Raw genomic sequence first — 6512 nt, forward strand, 5'->3', positions numbered from 1 at the left:
AAAAATTAATCGGGATGAATCGCACTGTTAATAATAGATACCATTTATTTAAATAGTTTTGGATATTTTCTACATTTTCAAATATATTGATTTCAATTACAACACAAAATAAAAAGTGTATAGTGCTCACTTTATATTTTTGATTACAAATATTTGCACTGTAAAAAACTAAAGTAATAGTATTTTTCAATTCACCTCCTACAAGTACTGTAGTGCAATCTCTTTATCATGAAAGTTTCACTTACAAATGTAGAATAATGTACAAAAAATAACTGCATTCAAAAATAAAACAATGTAAAACTTTAAGGCCTACAAGTCCACTCAGTCCTACTTCTTCAGCCAACCACTCAGACAAACAAGTTTGTTTACATTTGCAGGAGATAATGCTGCCCGTTTCTTGTTTACAATATCACGTGAAAGTGAGAACAGGGCGTTCGCATGGCACTGTTATAGCTGGCATTGCAAGATATTTACGTGCCAGATGCACTAAAGATTCATATGTCCCTTCATGCTTCAACCACCATTCCAGAAGACCATTCCAGTCCATGCTGATAACGGGTTCTACCTGATAACCATCCAAAGCAGTGCAGACTGACGCATGTTCATTTTCATCATCTGAGTCAGATGCCACCAGCAGAAGGTTGATTTTCTTTTTTGGTGGTTCAGGTTCTGTAGTTTCCACATCAGAAGTCTTAAAAGAGCAACACTCCGAAAGCATGCTCTACACCTCGTCCCTCTCAGATTTTGGAAGGCATTTCAGATTCTTAAACCTTGGTTGAGTGATGTAGCTATCTTTAGAAATCTCACATTGGTACCTTCTTTGCATTTTGTCAAATCTGCAGTGAAAGTGTTCCTAAAATGAACAAGTGCTGGGTCATCATCTGAGACTAATATAACATGAACTATATGGCAGAATGCGGGTAAAACAGAGTAGGAGACATACAAATCTCCCTCAAGGAGTTCAGCCACAAAAATTTAATGAATGCATTATTTTTTAACGAGTATCATCAGCCTGGAAGCATGTCCTCTGGCTGAAGCATGAAGGGGCATATGAATGTTTAGCATATCTGGCATGTAAATACCTTGCAATGCCAGCTACAAAAGGGCCATGCAAACATCTTTTCTCACTTTCAGGTGACATTGTAAATAAGAAGTGGGCAGCATTATCTCCAGCAAATGTAAACAACCTTGTTTGTCTTAGCCACTGGTTGAACAAGAAGTAGGAGGGAGTGGACTTGTAGGCTCTAAAGTTTTACATTGTTTTGTTTTTAAGTGCAGTTATTGTAACAAAAAAATCTACATTTGTAAGTTGCACTTTCACCATAAAGAGATTGCTCTACAATACTTGTATGAGGTGAACTGAAAAATATTTCTTTAGTTTGCCATTTTTACAGTGCAAATATTTGTAATCAAAAATAGCAATGTAAAGTGAGCACTATCTACTTTGTATAGAAGTGGGATGTAGCCCACGAAAGCTTATGCTCTAATAAATTTGTTAGTCTCTAAGGTGCCACAAGTACTCCTGTTCTTTTTGCGGATACAGACTAACACGGCTGCTACTCTGAAACCTGTGTTGTAATTGAAATAAAAATATTTGAAAATGTAAAAAAACATCCAAAAATATTTAATACATTTCAATTGGTAGTCTATTGTTTAACAGTGCGATTAAAATGGCAATTAATCGCAATTAATTTTTTTGAGTTAATCGCGTGAGTTAACTGTGATTAATTTCAGGTTTCAGAGTAGCAGCCGTGTTAGTCTGTATCCGCAAAAATAACAGGAGTACTTGTGGCACCTTAGAGACTAACAAATTTATTAGAGCATAAGCTTTCGTGGGCTACAACCCACTTCTTCGGATGCATATAGAGTGAACCATTTATTATTATATTATTATTATATATTATATATATTATTATTATATATATGGTTCACTCTATATGCATCCGAAGAAGTGGGTTGTAGCCCACGAAAGCTTATGCTCTAATAAATTTGTTAGTCTCTAAGGTGCCATAAGTACTCCTGTTATTTTTGTGATTAATTGACAGCCCTAGATCAGACATATTCTGCAAGTTTTAGTGAGGCTCTTCTTAGTCTCCCTTGCTGAGGTGGTGTTAGGTTGGGAGGTAAAGAGGGTAGGCCATGCACGATAGATAACTGTTGCACCTATTCAGATTTTCCCATCTTGTGCAGTATAAATATGTGGACTGCCTCAGATTTACTAGGTTATCATGAGTTTGTTAAACCCAACAGGATGGCACCACCAGACTGGTTTGCCAAACAAGCCTCATTTGACCTTTACTGTTCACACACACACAGGTGAGTTCAAGAAGTCTAATTTCTCTGTTATTTTGGAGATAGGCTAGAAGGGATGAAAGCCTTACCTTTTTAAAGAAAAATTCCTGCTGTGTTTACAGTGTTAATGACTCATGATGTTCAATGGGAGTTTTTAAGCCTCAGCTCCTGGGGTTGAGTGATTGTGTGAGAATCTGAGCTCCTCATTTAAAAAAAAAAAAAAGTTTCTAGTCCTGATAATTGCTGAGAAAATCTTGAAAAGGTGACCAGATGGTAACCTCTAAAGAAGAAGGCAAAAGAGAAGCTTGGGAGAAAGCACAAAGGTGCTTGTTTGAAAATGTAACAAGTGGGTGATGAAAGCTGGCATCGTGGGCTGATCATCTTGATAGTGAGCGAGAGATGATAGGTTGTGAAAGTCCTTGAAAGTGACGACAAGGAGCTGTATGTTCTTCGAGTGCTTGATCATGTCCATTCAACAAAAGGGACCATTTTGCATCAAGGAGAAACCCACACAACTGTCATACCGTAGCCTGGCCAGTCACAAAACTGGTTTTCAAAGCCTTTCTGATGCGCAGCGCGCCTAGCTGTGCTCTTCTAACTGCCCTGCTGTCTGGCTGTTCAAAATTGGCTGCCAGGTGATTTGCTTCAACCTCCCACCCCGCCATAAACGTCTCCCCCTTACTCTCACAGATATTATGGAGCACACAGTAAGCAGCAATAACAATGGGAATATTGGTTGTGCTGAGGTCTAACCTAGTCAGCAAACAGGGCCAGTGAGCTTTTCAACAGCCAAAGGCATATTCTACTACCATTCTGCACTTGCTTAGCCTATAGTTGAATTGCTCCTTACTACTGTCCAGGCTGCCTATGTATGGCTTCATGAGCCATAGGAGCAAGGGATAAGCTGGGTCCCCAAGGATGACTATTGGCATTTCAACAGTAATTTTCTGGTCTAGGAAGTAAGTCCCTTCTTGCAGCTGTTTGAACAGCCCGGAGTTCCTAAAGATGCGAGTGTCATGCACCTTTCCCGGCCAACCCACGTTGATGTTGGTGAAACGTCCCTTGTGATCCACCAGTGCTTGCAGCACTACTGAGAAGTACCCCTTGCGGTTTACGTACTGGTTGGCATGTGGTCCAGTGCCAAGATAGGGATATGCATTCCATCTATCACCCCATCACAGTTAGGGAACCCCATTGCAGCAAAGCCATCCACTATGACCTGCACATTTCCCAGAGCCACTATCCTTGCTAGCAGAAGGTTACTGATTGCCTTGGCTACTTAGATCACAGCAGACCCCATGGTAGATTTGCCCACTCCGAATTGATTCCCGACTGACCAGTAGCAGTCAGGCTTTGCAAGTTTCCACAGTGCAATCGCCACTCGCGTCTCAACCGTCAGGGCAGGCCTTATCTTGGTATTCCTGCGCTTCAGGGCGGGGGAAAGCAACTCAGAGTTCCATGAAAGTAGCCTTACTTATGCGAAAGTTTCGCAGCCACTGGGAATCATCCCAAACCTGCACCAGTATGTGGTCCCACCAGTCTGTGCTTGTTTGCCGGGCCCAGAATCGGCATTCCACTGTATCAACCTGCCCCACTGCTGCCATGATGTCCCAATTGCCACATCCAGTGCTTTCAGGAACGTCTGTGTCCATACTCTCCTCACAATCGTCCTCATGCTGGCATCTCCTAGCCAGGTTCTGCACATACTGCAGGATAATGCGCAAGGTGTTTACAACAGCACCTGATTGTTCACAACAGCAGCGGTGAGCTGAGCGGGCTCCATGCTTGCTGTGCTATGGCGTCTGCATGGGTAACCCAGGAAAAAAGGCGCGAAACAATTGTTTGCCGTTGCTTTCAAGGAAGGAGGGAAGGAGAGGAGACTGAAGACATGTACCCAAAACCACCCGTGACAATGTTTTTGCCCCATCAGGCATTGGGAGCTTAACCCAGAATTCCAATGGGCAGTGGGGCCTGTGGGATAGCTACCCACAGTGCACCACTCCGTGAATCGATGCTAGCCACGGTATTGAGGATGCATTCAGCCGACCTAATGCTCTTAGTGGGGACACGCACGATCGACTGTATAAAATTGCTTTCTAAAGATCGCCTTCTATAAAATCGACCTAATTTCGTAGTGTAGACATACCCTTAGTGTAGTTGGTTGGTTAGATAGTCCCGAACGGGACTTAGCCTAGGGACGGGGCATGCCCTGGGATTCAAACCCTGTGACCATTGCAAAAAGCCTATGCCGGTCAGCAATCCCCACAGTAGCTGCCTGAGGTGCTTGGAGGAAACCCATGTTAGCGACAAGTGTCACATTTGTAAAGGCTTTAAACCTCGGATGAAAAAGGAGCGGGACATTCACCTCCAAGCACTCCTTATGGGGTGGCACTGGAGCTGTCCAGGTCGGACTCTGATCCCAGCACCGCAGCCTCGGTGCAGAGTGCTCTGCCGGTGCCGTCTTCGGACCAGCATTGTTCCCATTCCCCGGTACTGGCTAGAAAGCAAAGAAAGGCCGGAAGGGGTCGGTCTCCGTGAAGGGAAGGAGAGGGATGGAGGAGAGCAAAGACCTGTGAAGGGCAGCTCTTCACCTCTGAGTGGGAGTTGGGTCCTAGCTCCTGTCGAGTGGGCTAGCCCACCCCAGGATGCATCTGCCACCCCGGATACCAGCATAGGTGTCTGGCACCTAGGAGGCCCTGTGGGCCACACAGGACATCCTGGCGCTACTGGTGTCGCCCACGCTGGCTACGGCAGTGTCCCATTCTAGGGGTAAACTGGCCTTGGGACCCTTCCATCGGTCCCCATCAGTGTGGCATGGTTCCTCACCACTGGAAGTGTCCCACCAGGGCTCGTCTGCACAGAGCTACCACATCTCTGACATGGGGCAACCTGCCTGACAGAGTCTGCAACATTGGTCCCCAGACTCAGGGCAGCGCTTGTCAGGCTAGAGGTGCCTATCACCAGTGACATGTCACAGACTCATGGAGGTACGCCCACCCCTGCAGCCCCGGTACCGAGAGCGCCTAAGCCACTCTTCTAGTGTTTGTCACTGCTCTAGCGACTTAAGCCGACGGTCCCGGGAGCCTTGTTACTGGTCACCAGAGCACTGGTATGAGTCACCATGGCTGCGCCGACGTTCCCCAGTTCGGCAGCCTATTCGCTCCTGCTCCCACTTGACAAACCAGCACCGCTCAAGAAGTGTTAGATGTAGATTGCCGTTGCCAATCGGCCGAGCACCACCACCAGGTCGCCAGGATCTCGGCACGGACAGTTGTCGCCCTCGTCCAGATCCCCGTTGGAGCTTTGGGGTCGACACCGATGTGACCGGGGTAGACAGTCTGCCTCAGCACCATCCTGGTCCCCCAGACACAACCCCTTTTTTAGGTTCCGTTACCAAGCAGGAATCCTTACTAGCAGGCCAAGGTCACTCATCGGGGTACCAATGCTTCCTGGGACACCGCCCGGAGCATCATGGCCTCAGGGCTAGTGGCCTGCCCCCTGGCACTTTTGGAATCCCTGGGGGGTTCCTGCAGCCGTCGTGGGGCATAGGTCGGCCTTGGTGGCCTCGGACAGGCTGCCGGCCATGGTCTCCTGCCCATCCCCCAACATGGCCGTAACCGTGGAAAAGACCCCTCAGGTTCACCTAGCCCCGACTGAGGGACCTGTAGAAGAGGTTTCAGGGGTGGCAGAACCACCTGTGCCTGCTTCCTCTTCATCCTTGCCTGACAAAGTGATTACAGAGCCCCCTCATCCAGTTCCATAGGATGATGCCAAGGCTTATCAAGAGCTGCTGAACAGGGTCACCTCAAACCTGGGGCTAGAGGCCGAAGAGTTGGAGGAACCCTCAGACTTCCTCTTCGACATGCTCAGCTCAACGGCCCCGGACAGGGTAGCATTGCCGGTGCACCAGGGAGTAGCTAAGATTATTAAATCCTTGTGACAGAGGCCTTCATCACTGCCCCCCATTTCCAAGTGGGTGGAACGTAAATAGTATGTGCCTGCTAAAGGTTATGAATACCTTTACACTCACCCTGCCCCAAGCTCGCTGGTGGTGTCAGCCGTTAATGAGTGGGAAAGGCAAGGTCAGTCAGGTGCGACACCCAAAAATAAAGACTCAAAGAAGCTAGATCTATTTGGAAGAAAGATTTATTTGTCCTCGAGCCTCCAGCTGCGGGTGGCCAACCATCAGGCCCTGCTTGGCTGCTACAATTTTAACATGT

The sequence above is a fragment of the Emys orbicularis genome, chromosome 10, assembly GCF_028017835.1.
Source record: "Emys orbicularis isolate rEmyOrb1 chromosome 10, rEmyOrb1.hap1, whole genome shotgun sequence".
Lineage (NCBI taxonomy): Eukaryota > Metazoa > Chordata > Testudines > Emydidae > Emys > Emys orbicularis.